Source organism: Pan paniscus, chromosome 7 (assembly GCF_029289425.2).
Source record: "Pan paniscus chromosome 7, NHGRI_mPanPan1-v2.0_pri, whole genome shotgun sequence".
In the NCBI taxonomy this organism is placed as follows: domain Eukaryota; kingdom Metazoa; phylum Chordata; class Mammalia; order Primates; family Hominidae; genus Pan; species Pan paniscus.
The window spans coordinates 25375164-25396457 of NC_073256.2; the positions used below are offsets into that span (position 1 = coordinate 25375164).

At 44.6% G+C, this 21294-nt stretch overlaps 1 protein-coding gene and 1 pseudogene across 1 annotated transcript in view; one reads left to right on the forward strand and one right to left on the reverse strand.

The window, feature by feature from the left end:
- ERI1 (exoribonuclease 1) overlaps positions 1-21294 on the forward strand; it is a 142237-nt gene that overhangs the window by 27008 nt on the left and 93935 nt on the right. The window contains exons 3-4 of the mRNA XM_008970012.4: positions 15794-15897; positions 17570-17712. The gene's annotated coding sequence lies outside the window, so the exon portion shown is untranslated. The remainder of the gene's footprint in view (positions 1-15793; positions 15898-17569; positions 17713-21294) is intronic.
- On the reverse strand, positions 15389-20540 carry LOC112438828 (small ribosomal subunit protein bS18m-like; annotated as a pseudogene).

Below are 21294 nucleotides of genomic sequence, written 5' to 3' on the forward strand. Positions count from 1 at the left end.
GTCTAATGTGTTTCCCATTAGACTGGAGTTAAGTGTTGGTGGGAGCAAGACCACAGAGGCAGAATGCCATTTTCATCACATCATGCCAAGGGTACATACTATCAAGATGGATTATCACTGCTGCTTTTACGTTGATCACCTGGCTGAGATAGTGTTAGTCAGGTTTCTCTGCTGTAAAGTGACCCCGCTCCCCCCCAACACTTCTGTTCTGTGCTCTTTGGAAGGAAGTTGCTATGCATGGCCCACACTTAAGGAGGAGGGACTTACAGCCCATCTCTTTAAGACAGAGGATTTATATAAATTATTGGAAGTTCTTATTTACTCATTTATTTATATCAACGTGGACCCAAGGATTTTTTTAAATGTTTTGAGTTATAATCTAATTCCCTTCTTTTCCTTCCTTCCTTCCTTCTTTCCTCTCCCCGTCTCTCTCTGTCTTTCTCTTGCTTTCTTGCTTTTTTTTCCAGCTTTGGCCATGCTGCAAGCTCTTTCAGTTGACTTCTCTGTACCTATGACATACTCCTTTGTGTGTGTGTGTGTGTGTGTGTGTGTGTGTGTGTGTGTGTGTGTATGTTTGAGCACTTCCTCAGTTTCTGGCTCTACAGGATATTTCAGACATCTTGTATATTTTCTCCTCCGCTCGTAGAATCAGCCATTTCTCCAAGAAGCCCTGGTTCCTTTTATTGAAAAATGGTACTAAATATCAAGATCTAGGTGGTAGATATGGTTGTTGCTGTGGGGAAGTCTTTGCTTCTCAGCTGAAAGAGAAAGGAAATATATGTGCATACACTAACCCATATATTTACATATATACATAAACATTGCTGTGTGTTACCATTTATAGTGATATCAAGTTAAATATGCACTCATAGGGATGTCCCAACTCTATTCCATTACCTCATGGATCATTCTAGCCTCTTTCCCTTCCACCAACAGTGAGAAGTCTGGCTCTGACCGTCAATCATCCATTTACTTAAGACCTCCTGGCCTCAAGTGATCTGCCCACCTCAGCCTCCCAAAGTGCTGGGATTACAGGCATGAACCACTGTGCCTGACCTTAATTTTAGCTGAATTTCTATGAAAGGGTTGGTTTTTTCTTCTTGGTACTTTTGACACAAAGCTCATTTCCTTCCTTTGCCACTTCCTTTGCTGCTGCATCACCTCCATCTTTTTTCAGCCTCTGCAGCAGCCAGCCATTACTAACAGAAGTAAGGGGAGAAGTCTTAGCAACTTCATTAGACATTGTGAGGTGAGAGGGCACAGCTGGGTAGCCAGGTGGTGATGGATGGATGGAGGGAGGGAGGGAGAGAGGGATGGAGGGAGGGAGGGAGAGAGGGATGAATGGAGGGAGGTAGGGAGGGATGGATGGATAGGTGGATAGATGGATGAAAAAAGTATCAGTTTATAGGTGCTGACTCATCCAAGATATTAATACAGCAAGGGGAAAGAAACGTGTATGGTGGGACAGGATTTACAGGTGACCATTAGTCAACTGTAATTTATATCTGTTAGGATATAGATTACACACCTCTGACTAGTCGGTGCCTCTTCATTGAGCTATGATCAAATCAATCATCAGCATGCTCTTGTCATCTAGTGACAGTTGGTAATTTAAAAACAAACCCATGTCCACGTTCCAATCTGACCTGATGTCTGGACAATAGTGGATGTGTGTCATTATATATTTGTCAAAACTCATAGATCGGGCTGAGTGCAGTGGCTCACATCCATAAACCCAGCACTTTGGAAGGCTGAGGCAGGCAGATTGCTTGAGTCCAGGAGTTCAAGACCAGCCTGGGTAACATGGTGAAATCCCATCTCTACTACTAATAAAAAACAAAACAAAAACCCATAAGTTGTGCAATATCAAGAGTAAATTGTAGTCATAATGACATCTCAATGTAAGTTCATTGACTGTGATAAATGTAGTATTATTGTGGTGTTGGATGTTGACAGCAGGGAAGGTTGTGGCATGTGTGGGGAAAAGGGGTACATGGGAACTCTCTGTACTTTCTACTCAATTTTGCTATGAACCTGAAACTGCCCTAAAAAATAACTTTTATTAACATATGGGCCAGGCACGATGGCTCACGCCTGAAATCCCAGCACTTTGGGAGGCCAAGGTGGGCAGATCACCTGAAGTCATGAGTTCAAGACCAGCCTGGCCAACACAGTGAAACCCCATCTCTACTAAAAATACAAAAATTAGCGAGGCGTGATGGCGGGTGCCTGTAATCCCAGCTACTGAGGAGGCTGATGCAGGAGAATTGCTTGAACCAGGGAGGTGGAGGTTGCAGTGAGCCGAGATCACATCACTGCACTCCAGCCTGGACCACAGAGTGAGATTTGATCTCAAAATAATAATAATAATAACAAACCTAAAGTTGTCCCTAAAATATGAGCTGATTGAGAGTTTAAGATTGTTGAAAGAAGAAAATGGCGTGGTGAAAGGAAAGGGGGTTTTGCAAACTCACTCATCTAAGTTTGAATCCTAGCTCTGCCACTTAATAGCTATGTGACCGTGGGCAAATTGTCGTTATTTATATGAAATTGATATTAAAATATTAAAGTATTAAATATAACTCATTAAAATAATATGTAAATGCCATCCTTTATTAATATTTAAAATGATATATGACAAAACTCATACAATTTGATAGCACCAAGAGTAAACCCGAATGAATGCACATTTACTAATCATTCATGAGGTCAAAAGATCCCAGGATAGAACGTGGAATGCAGTAAAACGATCTAACTGTTTTACAAAAGTATGAAACCACCTCACTGAAGAGTGGAGGGAAAAGATGTCAACCTAAGTAACTCTGGAAATGAGTAGAGTCTGATAGACTAAAGGCAAAAGAAATTGTCCATAAACACGGCTGTAGTCAGAAGTGGAATATGAGATTTCCACCAAGTGTCTGTAAAGGAGAGGTGCCTTTCTCCTCATCTCTTCCTTTCCTACTGGGTAGAAGGAGAACTGATAGGGCTCGGCTCTGTGTGCCCACGCAAATCTCATCTTGAATTGTAATCCCCACATGTCAAGGTAGGGACCTGGTGGGAGGTGATTGGATCATGGTGGTGGATTCCCCCATGCTGTTCTCATGATAGTGAGTTCTAACAAGATCTGATGGTTTTATAAGTGTTTGGCAATTACTCCCTCACTCTCTCTCTTTCCTGCTGCCTTGTGAAGAAGGTATATGCTTCTCCTTCACCTTCTGCTATGATTGTAAGTTTCTTGAGGCCTCCCTAGCCATGCAGAACAGTGAGTCAATTAAACTTCTTTCCTTTATAAATTACCCAGTCTTGGGTATTTCTTCTTCCTCTTTTTTTTTTTTTTTTAGATTGCTCTGTCCCCCAGGCTGGAGTGCAATGGCAAAATCTCAGCTCACTGCAACCTCCACCTCCCAGGTTCAAGCAGTTCTCCTGCCTCAGCCTCCTGAGTGGCTGGGATTACAAGCATGCGCCAACATGCCCCACTAATTTTTGTATTTTTAGTAGAGGAGGGGTTTTGCCATGTTGGCCAGGCTGGTCTCGAACTCCTGACCTCAGATGATCTGCCCATCTCAGCCTCCCACGGTGCTGGGATTACAGGCATGAGCCACCGCACCCAGCCGGGTGTTTCTTTACAGCAATCAGAAAATAGACTAATACAGGGACAGGTGCCTGACATGGAAGGAACATCCATCTTGGACTACATGGAGTGAAAAGCAAGGGCTGAAGACGATGGAACAAGAAGACGGAAGACGCCTGTCTTCTCAGGATGGTGGTGCCATTATGCCAGCTGAATCTATGTGGAACAAAAAGTAAGCTTCTACCTTGTTTAACCCACTCTGATTTGGGGTTTTCTGTCACTCACAGATCAATCTAATCCTAACTGATATAAATTTTAGTTACGTCTTCTTCTCCCTGCCTTTTAACTCTCCAACAACACCAGCATCCCTTAAAAAATGAGGCTACACAACTGTTCATGATAAAACTCTCCTTGTGGGATACCCTAAGGTACGCTTAAGCACCTAATTCTAGTCAATAAAAGCAGGGCATGAAGCAGACTCTCCCTCACAAAAAGATTATGCCCTTACATGGAATAATAATTGATAATAAGTAGCATAATTTTTGTTAACTCATCATCTTTACAAAAGAGATTTTTTTAATGAGCTTTCAAACAACAGTATAAATTTAGCTTTTGTTTCCTTTACATAAAAATTACACACTTACTGAATTTTGGGAGAAATGCCAAGAAGTATGACCTATTAAAATGTAAAGGAACACAAATTGCTTTGGTTTGGAAGGTGGTAAGTATGGGGTTTGAATTAGTCCGTTTTCACGTTGCTGACGAAGACACACCCGAGACTGGGAAGAAAAAGAGGTTCAATTGGACTTACAGTTCCACATGGCTGGGGAGGCCTCAGAATCATGGCAGAAGGCGAAAGGCACTTATTAAGTGACAGTAGTAAGAGAAAATGAGGAGAAAGAAAAAGTGGAAACCCCTGATAAACCCATCAGATCTCCTGAGACTTACTCACTATCACAAGGATAGCACAGGAAAGACTGGCCCCCGTGATTCAATTACCTCCGCCTGCTTCCCTCTCACAGCATATGGGAATTCTGGGAGATTCAATTCAAGTTGAGATTTGGGTAGGGGGCCAGCCAAACCATATTATTCTGCTCCTGGCCCCTCCATATCTCATGTCCTCACATTTAAATACCAATCATGTGTTCCCAGCAGTCCCCCAAAGTCTGAATTCATTTCAGCATTAACCCAAAAGTACACAGTCCAAAGTCTCATCCAGACAAGGCAAGTCCTTTCCGCCTATGAGCCTGTAAAATCAAAAGCAAGCTAGTTACTTCCTAGATACAATTGGAATATATGTACCAGGTAAATACAGCCAATCCAAATGGGAGAAATTGGCCAAAACAAAGGGGTTACAGAGCTCATGCATGTCTGAAATCCAGCAGGGCAGTCAAATCTTAGAGCTCCGAAAGGATCTCCTTTGACTCCAGGTCTCACATCCAGGTCACGCTGATGCAAGAGGTGGGTTCCCATGGTCTTGGGCAGCTCCACTCCTTTGGCTTTGCAGGGTGCAGACTCCCTCCCAGCTGTTTTCACGGGCTGGCATTGAGTGTCTGTGCCTGTTTTCCAGGCACATGGTGCAAGCTGTCAGTGGACCTACCATCCTGGGGTCTGGAGGACGGTGGCCCTCTTCTCACAGCTCCACTAGGCAGTACCCCAATAGAGACTCTGTGTGGGGGCTCCAACCCCATATTTCCCTTCCGCACTGCCCTAGCAGAGGGTCTCCATGAGGGACCTGGCCTGCAGCAAACTTCTGCCTGGGCATCCAGATGTTTCCATACATCCTCTGAAATCTAGGCAGAGGTTCCCAAACCTCAATTCTTGACTTCTGTCCACCAACAGGCTCAATACTATGTAGAAGCTGCCAAGGCTTGGGGCTTCCACCCTCTGAAGCCACAACCTGAGTTCTATGTTGGCCCCTTTCAGTCACTGCTGGAGCAGCTGGGACACAGGGCACCAACCAAGTCCCTAGGCTGCACACAGCAGAGTGCCCTCGGCCCACCCCACAGAATCACTTTTTCCTTCTGGGCCTCCGGGCCTGTGATGGGAGGGGCTGCCATGAAGGTCTCTGACATGGCCTGGAGACATTTCCCCCATGGTCTTGGGGAATTAACACCAGGCTCCTTGCTACTTATGCAAATTTCTGCAGCTGGCTTGAATTTCTCCCCAGAAAATGGGGTTTTCTGTTCTATTGCATTGTCAGGCTGCACATTTTCCAAACTTCTATGCTCTGTTTCCCTTTTAAAACCGAATGCTTTTTTTTTTTTCTTTTGGAGACAGAGTCTCGCTCTGTGGCCCAGGCTGGAGTGCAGTGGCACGATCTCGGCTCACTGCAAGCTCCGCCTCTCAGGTTCACGCCATTCTCCCACCTCAGCCTCCCCAGTAGCTGGGACGACAGGCACCCGCCACCACGCCCAGCTAATTTTTTTGTATTTTTAGTAGAGATGGGGTTTCACTGTGTTAGCCAGGATGGTCTCGATCTCCTGACCTCGTGATCCACCCGCCTCAGCCTCCCAAAGTGCTGAGACTACAGGCGTGAGCCACCGCGCCCGGGCAACTGAATGCTTTTCACAGCACCCAAGTCACCTCTTGAATGCTTTGCTTCTTGGAACTTTTCTCCACCTGGTACCCTAAATCATCACTTTCAAGTTCAAAGTTCCACAAATCTCTAGGGCAGGGGCAAAATGCCACCTCTGCCTGGACCTTATTGTTCATATCACTATCAGCGTTTTCGTCAAAGCCACTCTACAAATCTCTAGGAAGTTCCAAACTTTCCCACATTTTCCTGTCTTCTTCTGAGCCCTCCAAACTGTTCCATTCTCTGCCTGTTACCCAGTTCCAAAGTTGCTTCCATATTTTTGGGTAACTTTTCAGCAATGCCCCACTCTACTGGTACCAATTTACTGTATTAGCCTGTTTTCACGCTGCTGACAAAGACATATCAGAGACTGGGAAGAAAAAGAGGTTTAATCGGACTTATAGTTCCACATGGCTGGGGAGGCCTCAGAATCATGACGGGAGGCAAATGGCACTTCTTACACGGCAGCAGCAAGAGTAAATGAGGAAGAAGCAAAAGTGGAAACCCCTGATTAGCCGATCAGATCTGGTGAGATTTATTCACTATCACAGAATAGCATGGGAAAGACCAGCCCCCATGATTCAATTACCTCTCCCTGGGTCCCTCCCACATCACGTGGGAATTCTGGGAGATACAATTCAAGTTGAGATTTGAGTGGGAGCACAGCCAAACCATATAAGGGCCTAAAACAATGAAAATGTTGACCAAATAGTTATTTATGAATGGCATGTTTAAGTATTTTCACAAATAGGCACTAATATCTCTCCATCTCTCTCCCCCGCCACCCTTCCTCGTTGATGTTATACTGGATTTAGGAATTAAGATTTCTGTTCTTAGAAACAGGAGAAAAGGACGATGGCAGTTAGTAGTGGCTTGATGTCCATTTCAAAATGGTTACCTAGCAACAGTTTCAGGCTGTAGCCGCTAGGAGTAGCTCCAGCTGCTCACGGTTAAGCCGGCTTGAGCTACATAGTTGCTCTGCTAAACAACTTGTTTGTATGATTTTCAAATAAGAATCACCTTTTGGGGTTAGATGGGCTGATGCTTCAGCTGGCCATCTGTTTTATTTGTCTTGTCTCGTTCCTTGACAAGGTGAATGTGCTTGCTGTGTTTATAAAAGAAAAAAAACCCGGTCGGGTGCAGTGGCTCACACCTGTAATCCCAGCACTTTGAGAGGCCAAGGTGGGCTGATCACCTGTGGTCAGGAGTTCGAGACCAGCCTTGCCAGCATGGTGAAACCCCGTCTCTGCTAAAAGTACAAAAAAATTTAGCCAGGTGAGGTCACGGCCACCTGTAATCCCAGTTACTTGGGAGGCTGAGGGAGGAGAATTGCTTAAACCCGGGAGGCGGAGGTTGCAGTGAGCCAAGACCACCCCATTGCACTCCAGCCTGAGCAACAAGAGCAAAACTCCGCCTCAAAAAAAAAAAAAAAAAAAAAGTTGTGAAAAAAAAAAAACTGACAGTATTTGGAGCCGAAACAAAATGTCTCTCAAAGCTCCTAGATGTCAAGTGATAGCAACTATGATAAACTCATAAATAGATTTTTAAAATATTAATAAATAAAATCTATCCCAGCTACTTAGGAGGCTGAGGCAGGAGGATTACTTGAGCCCAGGAGTTCAAGACCAACCTGGGCAATATAGTGACAACCTGTCACAACATTTTAAGTCCACTTTTAAGTAAGAATATTAATAGTTTACTTAAACCCACAGAATGCATTTGAAGAGTTTAAGTCAGTGTTAAATAATTTTCATAAAAGTTAAATATCATTCTAAGATCACTGTACCCCTTGCCTCTTAAGTTTTAATCTCCTTATGTTCAATTTCAGGAAACCAAGACAAGTATCCACAAAAGGAGAAACATGGGCCGTGCGCGGTGGCTCACGCCTGTAATCCCAGCACTTTCGGAGGCCGAGGTGGACGGATCACAAGGTCAGGAGATGGAGACCATCCTGGCTAACATGGTGAAACCCCGTCTCTACTAAAATACAAAAAAATTAGCTGGGCGTGGTTGCGGGCGCCTGTGGTCCCAGCTACTCGGGAGGCTGAGGCAGGAGAATAGCACGAACCCGGGAGGCGGAGCTTGCAGTGAGCCGAGATTGCGCCACTGCACTCCAGCCTGGGCAACACAGACTCCATCTCCAAAGAAACAAAAAACAAAAGGAGAAATACAGGATGTTTTACAGTGCTTATGGTGCTTGATTTTTATATGTTGTCATTAAGCTATGCCTTTATTTCCTTTGTGTTAAACCTCTATTCTTGTTTACATCTGTTTTCTATCTGTATTTCAAAAACATAATGAATATTTCATCTATGTAGTTTCTTTGTGAAGTCTTTTGAGCTCTAACCTCTCAAAGGACAGCCACTCAATATGGTCTGTTTATTTATCTATTTATTTATTTATTTATTTATAGACGGAGTCTGGCTCTGTTGCCCAGGATGGAGTGCGGTGGTGTGATCTCGGTTCACTGCAAGCTCCGCCTCCCGGGTTCACGCCATTCTCCCGCCTCAGCCTCCCGAGTAGCTGGGACTACAGGCGCCCGTCACCACGCCTGGCTAATTTTTTTGTATTTTTAGTGGAGACGGGGTTTCACCGTGTTAGCCAGGATGGTCTCGATCTCCTGACCTCGTGATCCGCCCATCTCAGCCTCCCAAAGTGCTGGGATTACAGGCGTGAGCCACCACACCCGGCCCATCAATATGGTTTAAACACGCATCACACATGCTGAGGCCGGGCACGGTAGCTCACGCCTGTAATTCCAGCATGTTGGGAGGCTGAGGTGGGCAGATCACTTGAGGTCAGGAGTTCGAGACCAGCCTGGCCAACATAGTGAAACCCCGTCTCTAATAAACATATAAAAATTAGCCAGGGGTGGTGGCACACACATGTAGTTTCAGCTACTCAGGAAGCTGAGGCAGGAGAATCGCTTGAACCTGGGAGGAGGAGGTTGCAGTGAGCAGAGATCATGTCGCTGCACTCCAGCCTGGGCAACAGAGCAAGACTTTTTAAAAAATTTAAAAATAATACTAAATAAATAAATACCCATCACGTATGCTGAATGTGTAGAAATTGGATGGCTACTAAAAATCATATTCACATGGACTCAGATATTCGTACACCAAAGTTTATAGCAGCATTATGCATGATAGCCAGAAGGTGGAAACAACCTAGCTGTTCATGGATAGGAAAACGTGACATATGCACACTATGGAATATTATTCAGCCCTTAAAAGAAATAAAAATTTTTACACATTCTACAACATAGATGAACCTGGAAGACGTTATGCTAAGATAAATAAGCCAGACACGAAAGAACAAATACTGTATACTTCCACTTACATGAGATAACCAGGGGAGTCAAATTCATAGAGACAGAAAGTAGCATGTTGCAATGGGGAGCAATTGTTTAATGGGTACAGATTTTCAGTCTGGGAAGATTCATTTAGCTCCCACTTATAAGTGAGAATGTGTGGTATTTGGTTTTCTGTTCCTGCAAAATTTTGGACATGGCTGGTGGTGATGGTTGCAAAACAATATTAATGTACTTAATGCCAGTCAACTATACACCTAAAAACGGTTAAAACAGACAATTTTATGCTATGTATGTTTTACATAGCTTAAAAAAAATCAAATGTGCTTATTTGGTCCAGACAAATGTTAACAATGCTCTGATTTTCCCTCGTGTTCCAGTATTTTGCCACATAGCTAGTGGGAGATCATTACATTACTAAAAGAGAAAAATCTGCTATGGAGATTGTGTAACGTGCACCCATGTATAGAAAAATGAACCACAATGTCTAAAAAGCAAAATCCTGGCCAGACACAGTGGCTCACACCTGTAATCCCAGTGCTTTGGGAGGCTGAGGTGAGCGGATCTCCTGAGTTCAGGAGTTCAAGACAAGCCTGGGCAACATGGTGAAACCCTATCTCTACTAAAAATACAAATATTAGCTGGGCATGGTGGCGGGCACCTGTATTCCCAGCTACTTAGGAGACTGAGGCAGGAGAGTTGCTTGAACCCAGGAGGCAGAGTTTGCAGTGAGCCAGGATCACGCCAGTGCACTCTAGCCTGGGCAATAAGAGGGAAACTTGGTCTCAAAAAAAAAAAAAAAAGAAGAAGAAGACTGACTTCATTTAAAAGCATGATTTTTATCTTTATATATATTTCTTCTTTCGTATTTTTCTTTCTGTTTTTTCTTTTCTTTTTTACTTATTTTTTTGGGGAGGACAGGGTATTGCTCTGTCACCCACGCTGGAGTACAGTGGTGAGATTATGGCTCACTCCAGCCTTGAGCCCTTGGGCTCAAGCAATTCTCCTGCCTCAGCCTCCCGAGTAGCTGGGCCTACAGGCACACACCACCATGCTTGGCTAATTTTTTTATTTCTTTGTAGAGATGGGAGTCTATGTTGCCCAGGCTGGTCTTGAACTCCTAGACTCAAGTGATCCTCCCACCTCGGCCTCCCAAAGTGCTGGGATCACAGATGTGAGCCACTGTGACTGGCTATAATGTTATTTACCATTGCAAAAGCAAAATCTAGCTATTATAGAAAAATCAGAAAATGCATGCAGAGCGAATAAATCCTAGGGGCACACGCAGAGTAATGGCCACACATAATTCTGCCAAAGAAATATGGTAGGGTAGCATGTCTGCCTCTAAAGACACTGGCCCAATATGTCCATCATCTACAGCCCATTTCCCCCAGATCCATCCTTCCAACCTTCTCTGTGATGCTCTGTCCCCTTAGAGTTGGCCCTCACATGCTGTATCACCCAGGTCCTTCTGGTTGGGCATACCAAGGGAGTAGCGAATTCTCGGAAAACAATTCAGAAGAAAGAATTCCCAGAAAGAATTTCAGACTTCCCCCAATAGCAGATCTTGAAAGAATAATTTGAATGTAAGCAGTTTATTTGGGAAATGATCCCAAGAGAGTGTAGTGGGGAAATGAGGACGTCAGATAGAAAAGAGAAGAAACCAAACAAATGGTTGTTAGCAAGTTACCCTTGTAGGCAATTGGAGTTTAATTTCTGGGGAAATCTTGGAAATAGTGAGGAACATGGACCTGTGAGCTGTCCCACTTGAGGGTGGGGAAGTTCCAGTATGTATCACTACTTCCCATCTGTCATCAGTTGAGGGCTTACTCCGGGATGGTGTACATGAAATGTGAGGTCTGAGGAGCTATGGGGCAGATGGTCGAGGGGACCACCTATTGGGACGTGAAAACAAGAGAAAAATAGAGAAAGGTCAAAAGGGTCAAAAAGCTACACAATAATGCTGTAAGCGAGTACTGAACTGTGCCCATCAATTTCTCAAAAGGAGTAGCTGGATGGACCATTTCAGTGCAACAACAGGAGCTAAAGCCAGAATGCCTCAGAGTAAGAAGTAGAGATCAAGTGTGGGGACAATTTTTTTTTTTTTTAACGGAGTCTCACTCTGTCACCCAAGCTGTAGTGTTGTGGTTTGCCCTTGGCTCACTGCAACCTCCGCCTCCCAGGTTCAAGCTATTCTCCTGTCTCAGCCTCCTGAGTAGGTGGCATGTGCCACCAAGCCTGGCTAATTTTTGTGTTACACGGGATTTCACCATGTTGGCTAGGCGTGTCTCAGCCTCCCAAAGTGCTGGGATTGCAGGCATGAGCCACCATGCCCAGCCAATTCTTTTTTTTTTTTTTTTTTTACTAAGCCAATTAAATTCATATTAGCAATATTAACGTGGTGGATGATATTTTGCTGAAACTAAATCACTGTCTATCCTGTGACCCTGGCAATCCTGCCACATGCCACACTGCCAGTTCCTCAGCCTTTTTTTTTTTTTTTTTTTTACTTTGGGAAATCTTTTCTTTTTTATTGATCATTCTTGGGTGTTTCTCTCAGAGGGGGATTTGGCAGGGTCACAGGACAATAGTGGAGGGAAGGTCAGCAGATAAACAAGTGAACAAAGTTCTCTGGTTTTCCTAGGCAGAGGACCCTGCGGCCTTTCGCAGTGTTTGTGTCCCTGGGTACTTGAGATTAGGGAGTGGTGATGACTCTTAACGAACATGCTGCCTTCAAGCATCTGTTTAACAAAGCACATCTTGCACCGCCCTTAATCCATTCAACCCTGAGTGGATACAGCACATGTTTCAGAGAGCACAGGGTTGGGGGTAAGGTCACAGATCAACAGGATCCCAAGGCAGAAGAATTTTTCTTAGTACAGAACAAAATGAAAAGTCTCCCATGTCTACCTCTTTCTACACAGACACGGCAACCATCCGATTTCTCAATCTTTTCCCCACCTTTCCCCCCTTTCTATTCCACAAAACCGCCATTGTCTTCATGGCCCGTTCTCAATGAGCTGTTGAGTACACCTCCCAGATGGGGTGGTGGCCGGGCAGAGGAGCTCCTCACTTCCCAGTAGGGGCGGCCGGGCAGAAGCGCCCCTCACCTCCCGGACGGGGCGGCTGGCCGGGCGGGGGGCTGACCCCCCCCCACCTCCCTCCCGGACGGGGTGGCTGGCCGGGCGGGGGGCTGACCCCCCACCTCCCTCCCGGACAGGGCGGCTGGCCGGTCAGAGGGGCTCCTCACTTCCCAGTAGGGGCGGCCGGGCAGAGGCGCCCAGCCAATTCTTTACAACGCTTGATTCTGAAAGGAAGGAGAGAAAGAGGGCTGTAGCCAAAAGGCTGTGAGGTTAGAGCAATGCTTTTCAAACTGGGGTCCCTGACGGATTCTCAGTCCATAAGACCTGAGAATTTTAAAAGACACACACACACACACACACACACACACACACACACACACAGTGTCCCGTGGATGCCCATTTCTAAGTGAATATTGCTTCCAAGTTTCAGTTCCTCTGTTTATATTTGTGTTTACAATCAAGTAGTAGCCAGGCAGTAATACTTTAAAGATCATTTTCTTTCTTTTTTTTTTTTTTTTTTGACGAGGTTTCGTTCTTGTTGCCCAGGCTGGAATGCAATGGTGTAATCTCCGCTCACAGCAACCTCCGCCTCCCGGGTTCAAGTGATTCTCCTACCTCAGCCTCCTGAGTAGCTGGGATTACAAGTATGGGCCACCATGCCCAGCTAATTTTTTTGTATTTTTAGTAGAGACAGGGTTTCCCCATGTTGGTCAGGCTGGTCTTGAACACCCAACCTCAGATGATCCGCCCCCTTTGGCCTCCCAAAGTGCTGGGATTACAGGCGTGAGCCACCGCGCCCGGCCTAAAGATCATTTTCAAACAGAAATTGTTCATGCTGTCATGGAGAAGGTATTATCTGGATGAAAGTGTTTCTGTGTTGACAAGAAGGAACAGAGCGCTGCCTTCTGCTCTGATTGTTCCAGCTTTAGAGGTGTTTGAATTAGAGTGAGTGTTCCCCATGGGGGATGCTTGTGTCCTAGAAAAGACATTGAGGGCTGGGCACGGTGGCTCATGCCTGTAATCTCAGTACTTTGGGAGGCCAAGGCGGGTGGGTCACCTGAGGTCAGGAGTTCGAGAACAGCCTGGCCAACATGGTAAAACCCCGTCTCTACTAGAAATACAAAAATAATTAGCCAGGTGTGGTGGCATGCACCTATAATCCCAGCTACTAGGGAGACTGAGGCAGGAGAATTGCTTGAACCCATAAGGCAGAGGTTGCAGTGAGCTGAGATCACACCACTGCCCTCCAGCCTGGGCGACAGACAGGGCAAGACTCCATCTCAAAAAAAAAAAAAAAAGACATTGAGCCTCAAAGAGAAAAACAAGAAACCGTGTATTAGTCCATTCTCACACTGCTAATAAAGACATACCGGAGACTGGGTAATTTATAAAGAAAAAGAGGTTTCATGGACTCACAGTTCCACATGGCTGGGGAGGCCTCACAATCATGGTGGAAGGCAAAGGAGGAGCAAAGCTGTGTCTTACACGGTGGTGGGCAAAACAGCAAGTGCGTGTGCGGGGAACGGCCCTTCATAAAACCATCGGATCTCGTGAGACGTATTCACTATCACGAGAACAGCATGAGAAAAACCCACCCCCATGATTTAATTACCTCCCACTGAGTTTCTCCCACAACACATGGGGATTATGAGAGCTACAATTCAAGATGAGATTTGGGTGGGAACACAACCGGACCATATCACAGGGGGAGTAACATATCCATGAGGGTAGATTTGTCACAACAACACAGGAGCCCAAGCCGAGAGCTTTATCACATATACTCATCAAATCATTCTGGCTACTGCAGGACACTTGTCCTGAAATCATCTCTGGGAACATCCAGCTGCGAAGGACTCCAAGGCCTTAATTTTCAGAGAGGACTCTCTTTAGTGGGTCTACAAGTGAATGCCTCCGGCTCGATTGAGTGGGGAGGGCTCCTTTGTGGCCATAGCAGCATTGGAATTGGGGATACAGTGGGCAGGCCAGATGTAAAAGCCACTTGCCATTTGGCCACCCTGAAAATCTTCCTTTCTGTATGGGAATGCAGGCCCTGAAATAATATGATTTATGTGTATCTTCAAAAGCAAGGAAAACTTATAGGTAATCTCAAGATTTTGATGTTTCATAAGAAAGCTGAAGCACTTCAATGATTAGGATAAATCATCTTAGATCCATTCAGTGTTTAAAGAAGTTTTACAAAAAGCACATACACATGTAGTCATGGAGAAGAACACCGCTTTAAAGGAGTAACTAGTTGCAACTTGTTATGTTATTTCCAATCTTGATCTATGTGTCTATGGTTTTAGATCGTTGTGGTCAACGTGTTGAATATTTCATGAGTGACCCCAGACAAACCACTTCACCTCCACTCATCTATTTTCTTATCAGCAAATGGAGATAATTGCTTTTGTTTCATAGGGCTGTTATGAAAAACAAGTGAAGTAAGATAATACAAAAACAATTCGTAAACTCTAAAGTATACAATTATGAGACATTTAGTTACATGTAATTGCTTCTGTTATGTTTTTCTATGTATCACTTGTAACAGTTGCATATTACTCTGAGTTGCTGTCATAGTTTATTTAACCATTATCTACTTGTTACTCATCCTTGCTTTTTGCTATCATAAATAAAGTTGGTTATAAACATCTCTGCATGGTTTGCATTTTTTCTCTTTTGAAATATTTCTTTAGGAGGAATTCCTGGAAGTGGAATAAATGAGTTTGAATAGTAGTTGAGACATTCTTTCTTAGATGATATACATCATAGTACAAACAAACAGAAAACTAGCTCATTATGCTGTACCATAATTCAGACAAATTAAGAAACTAAAACTAATTCTGGTGGTGTTAGCAAGCCAGCATATATAAAATCATATCATCATAATTTTCAAAAGGCAAATAGTTACATTTTCTTTGATTATGGAACATGCCTCCTGATGGCGTGAAATCCTTTTTTTGGAATGTGGCAGAATAGAGTACGAAATGTAAAGACTTAACGCAGTAGCCTTCTTTTACAGTTTTAGCATCCTCTGTTTACAGAAGACCTGGGTTTTTTTTTGTTTTTTTGTTTTTTTTTACTGTAAAATAAGTTTATTAGTAGTAATGTGATAGAATTTATTCCCGATATCTGATGTTACAAACTTTAGGGTCCTTGAGATATGCAGGATCTTTGTATGTAACTGACATAAACCCCATTATTTGAGCTCTCTTAATTGCTTTCCTGATTTCTTTCTGTTTCTTCCCACAAAGACCAGGTCCTCGTTGCTGGATACCTGTTTATATTGTGAACAACCTCTTCTCCAAAGCACCGTGTGAGTCCCGGGATGTGTAAGGCTGACAGCAGCCGTTACCAGGTGTGTCAACTTCTTCCTCCCTAGACCACCGCAAACAGCAACCATAGCGGCCGTGGTTCCGCATTTCTTCCACTTCCTTTCATCCCAAATCCAGGACCTGGTTTTTAAAGGATCGCTTCCTTCCCATGTGAGGCTTCAAGCTCCTTGGCATCAGTTGGTTTTGATTCAGAGCAAAGTCATTTTAGTAAAGGACAGTTTGCTACATGGATTTTAGATTAAAATCGAGGAGATGAATTTTGTGCAGCAGGTATGTAAAATACAAAAATGTATTCTCCATGATGTGGTTCCAGTTTGCTGGAAAGATCAAAAAAAAATTTTTTTTCTTTGAGGTGGAGTTTTGCTCTTGTTGTCCAGGCTGGAGTGCAATGGCATGATCTCAGCTCTCGACAACCTCTGCCTCCCAGGCTCAAGCGATTCTCCAGCCTCAGCCTCCCTCGTAGCTGGAGTTACAGGCATGCGCTACCACGCCCAGCTACTTTTTTGTATTTTTAGTGGAGACAGGTTTTTTTCCATGTTGGTCAGGCTGGTCTCAAACTCCTGACCTCAGGCCATCTGTCCACCTCCGCCTCCCAAAGTGCTGGGATTACAGGCGTGAGCCACTGCACCCAGCCAGAAAGATTAATATTTTAAAAGTATATGCAGGCCAGGCATGGTGGCTCACATCTGTAATCCCAGCACTTTGGGAGGCTAAGGTTGTAGGATCACTTGAGGCCAGGAGTTCAAGACCAGCCTGGGCAACATAACAAGACTCTATCTCTGCAAAAAAAAAATAGAAATTAACCGGCGTGGCAGCACACACCTGTAATCCCAGCTACTTGGGACACTGAGGCATAAGGGTCGCTTGAGCCTGGGAAGTCAAGGCTGCAGTGAGCTATGATCATGCCACTGCATTCCAGCCTGGGTAACAGGGCAAAACCCCATTAAAAAAATTTTTTAAGTATATGCAGATTCCCAAACTTCTGGAGTGTAAGTGCTCTTAACATCTATTATCTGACACATTTTTGGAGCCTTAAATGCTCAGATTGGCAAGAGGCTTCTGCCTTTTTGGACTGAAGTTTTGCTTCTCTCTGGGCATTTCTTTAGAGATGGTTGCGGAATCAAAGAAGAAATATCTGACCAAACTAGTATGGTTCAATAGAAACTTTCCCTATGAAACATTTCAGAGGAATTTGACCTATACCACTTATCAAGGGATCAGGGTGATTGATTATTAAGTGTTTAGCTCTATTGCCCTTATTTTGTTTCTCCAGTCACTTCTCTTAAATGGCTTGATAGGAAGTTAAGAGGAGGTATAACGGGAAAGCCTTGGCTGAAACTTACATTTGATTCATGAGTTCAGCTTTGCCACTAACTAGTTGGCTGACCAGATCCAAGTTACTTAACCCATTTGGGCCTGAGTTTTCTCAAGCACAAAGTGGAATCTAAGATGTAGTCCAGTTCCAACACTCTGTGATTTCATCTGGAGCAAAGGCCTTTCTCCATGACACAAGTAATCTTCTGAGGGCCAAATGACTTAAAGACTCTTTTGCAAATGTCATGTGACTGTTGCTGTGCTGCATGTGTGGGTGCGCGGCAGGGAAGGGTGGGTGGAAGTCAATTCCTACTCTCTACAGCAACAGTTAAAAAAACAGGTTGAAAAAAATACAGTGCTCTCCTGTGTTTGGGCAAACAGGAATCAGGCCACCCTGACCTCATGGTCCCGCGGATGCTGCCAGGAAGCCCGAAAACTCCATCCAAAGCTGCTGAGACAGAATCTTTGGCAGAGCTGAAAGGAAGCTGAAAGGAGCGGTGCCGGGAGTTCCTGCCCAAAAAGGGGTGAGCACGGCACTTGGCAAACACGCAGCATGTATTATGTGCTGAGTTAACACCCCTTAGTGTCATTATTAGCACTTTCAGAAATAGCCAGCAAAGCTATTTAGAGAGGGGGTTAAAAAAAACACCACCAAAACCTTTAACTTACTCCAATATTACTTCAGGTGCATTAATACTTTTAAAACCTAAATTGTAGTCTTTCTACTTGTTGTTAAGGCATCATTATTCTTCAGACTCAAATTCTGGCAGTTCCTTGTTGATATATTCCTTCGGTGTTTCTTTGGCATTGCTGTTGAGTCTCAGATCCCACATTGGAGGATCAGCTGCTACGAGGTGTATTATGAGGGTTAAGTGAAAGCAAACCCCAGGGTCTTACGTGACCCCAGCAGGCTCCCTTCCCCTTCGGGTCCTCGCTGTTCCAGACCCAGAGTGTTGCCTGACCATCTGAGGGGCCTTAGTCTCACCCAGTCTGCTCACCTCTGCTAATACGTCTGTATGATTATACTTTTATTTATTGCTAAAGCCTCGGTAGGGGTTCAATCTGACACTGCCTGCTGGTCTGGTTCTGCACCCTGCATCCTCTTCATGCAGCCCCTAGCTCCATAGAAAACCATTTGCTGTGGGCTTTCAAGTGCCCTTCCCTGACCTTCCTCCCAGAAGGTTCTTGCCCCTGCCTGCTGGCCTAGTAAACTCTTAGATTTGCCATCCTTAGGTCAGAGGCATTCCAACCAGAGCTGTGCCACCTTGAACATGGGCTGGATAAAATAAGGCTGAGACCTACGGGGCTGCATTCCCAGGCGGTTAGGCATTCTGAGTCATACCATGAGATAGGAGGTCGGCACAAGATATAGGTCACGAAGACCTTGCTGATAAAAGAGCATGTGGTAAAGACGCCGGCCAAAATCTGCCAAAACCAAGATGGCAAACAAACTGACCTCTGGTTGTCCTCACTGCTCGTAATACAGTAATTATAATGAATCAATATACTACAAGACATTACCACCAGTGCACGGACAGCTTACAAATGCCGTGGCAACATTAGGAAGTTACCCTGGTCTAGAAAGGGGAGGAATCCTCATTTCCAGGAATTGCCCACCTCTTTGCCAGAAAACTCATGAATGAGCCACCCCTTGTTCAGCATATAGTCAAGAAATATATAAGTATCCTTGGTTGAGTAGCTCAAGCTGCTGCTGTGCCTGTGGAAGAGCCATTCTTTACACCTTTACTTTTTTAATAAACTTGCTTTCATTTTACTCTGTGGACTCACCCTGAATTCTTTCTTGTGTGAGATCCAAGAACCTTCTCTTGGGGTCAGATTGGGACCCCTTTCCAGTAAGACTTCAAGTCTCAGCTAAAATGTCTCTTCCTGGTATTTTATTGTTTCCTCTTGTGAGCTACCTCAGCACCCAGGACGATTCCAGCTGACCCTTGAAAAACTCAAGGGTTAGGGGCGTCGACCCCCTGCACAGTCAAAAACCTGCATATAACTTAACTCCTCCAAAATGTAACTAGCAATCGCATCCCATTGACCAGAAGCCTTACTGATGGCATCCACAGTTGATCAACACATATTTTGCACGTTACATGTATTACATACTATATTTTTACAATAAAGTAAGCTAGCTAGAGAAAAGAAAATGTTACTAAGAAAATCATAAGGAAGAGCAAATGTGTTTACTATTCATTAAGTGGAAGGAGATCATCCTAAAGGTCTTTTTCTTTGTTGTCTTCATGTTGAGTAGGCTGCGGAAGAGGAGGAAGAGGAGGGGCTGGGGGTGGGTGGGTAGCAGAGGTAGAAGAGGTGGAAGAGGTGGAAGGAAGGGGGAGCGGGAGAGACAGGCACACTCAGTGTACTTCTTTTTTTTTTTTTTTTTTTTTTTTTGAGATAGTCTCTCTCTGTCACCTAGGCTGGAGTGCAGTGGTGCAGTCTTGGCTCACTGCAACCTCCACCTCCCGGGTTCAGATGATTCTCGAGCCTCTGCCTCCCGAGTAGCTGGGATTACAGGCACATGCCACTATGCCTGGCTACTTTTTGTATTTTTAGTAGAGACGGGGTTTCACCATGTTGGCCAGGCTGGTCTCAAACTCCTGACCTCAAGTGATCTGCCCCCCTCGGCCTCCCAAAGTGCTGGGATTACAGGCATGAGCCACCATGCCCAACCTTCAGTGTAAATTTCATTGGAAAAAAAAATCCACATATAAATAGGTTTTGACTCACATTCAAACCTGCGTTGATCAAGGGTCAACTGTATATATCCACCAGAGACTGAGTTTTTTGGAGCCAAGCATTTTATTTTGATTTTTATATTTCAAGCTTTGAAGCTTGAGCTCAGAATCTGGTAAAAAGGTGCCCAGTAAATGCTGTATAAATACATAGATCTGTGTTCCAACAATCTCTTCTTCAATTCCTACTTAAAACAAGGTGAGGGAGGGTGTTAAATGAAAAAGAAATTTGTAAAGTGACTGTGGGAATTTATATTAAACCATGTTTATACTTGCTTTATGGAAACCTGTCCTGAAACAAAGAAAAAGAGAAGCAAAATAGGGTCCCTTTCTGTTTCAAAGATCTTATGTAAGAGGAGAGTCCCTTGACACCCCTGAACACCCCATCCCCCACACACAGGCCCATGGATTTCCCTCACATTCTAGTAACCATGGGCTCAAGTTTCTGTTTTAAAAACTTCATTACTTGTTAGGAAGGCCAAGCCTCGTTTATCCCTTAATGCAAATTATTCCACATAGAGACCCTCCTACAAGAGCTTCTCGCTGGGGACCGTGAGCACCAGAGATGCGACTTTGAATGTGGGACCCTTTCCTGGCATCCAGGCCATAGCTCAAATGCTAATCAGTGCTCCTGGGCTGCAATCCACTGTTGGCCCAGATTCCTGGCCCGTGGAAACAGGTCTCCACGGTGTAAAGAGCCTGAGCATTCTTGCCAGAAAAAGCTACTTTCAATTCCTGGCTCTGTCACCCACAGGCTCTATGACTTGGGAAATGTTACCTATCTTAGCAGAGCCCTTGTTTTCTCACCCATAAAATGGTGATAACAGTAAATGCCTCACAGTTGTTGGCAAATGAGATGAGAGGGCTGAGGTCCGGTCATGTAGCAGGTGCATATAAAGAGTACTTTGTGTGTCTTTGAGTGACTCTGGGGCTCTGAGACTTGCCGGGAGTAGGTTTGGATTGGCTGGTTATTGGGTCTTGCTATGAATTGGAGATGGTGTTGGGGGTGGGTTGGTAACAGCACAGGGGTCTGGGGGATACCTGGTGAGGTATGGCACACTGTGGACCCCTGAGGTTGGTCTGCTGGGGGTATGGTATTCCAGGAGCTCCAGGGCAACTCTAAACCCACAGCCTGCAAAAGTGGGCACTGGGTGATTCGATTCTGACACCTACTTCCTTTTCCAATGGATAATTTTTTCCATTTCTAGCTCGCTGAACAAGGGTGGGCCACTGGCTCCATAGAGCACTAAACACGAGAAACTTGGATTGTTGAAAAAGAAATTAAATGTCAGAATCAGTTCCCATCTGTAAATGATGTGTCTCCCTATCTGACCTTGGAGGTGAAACCCAGAGAAGATTGTT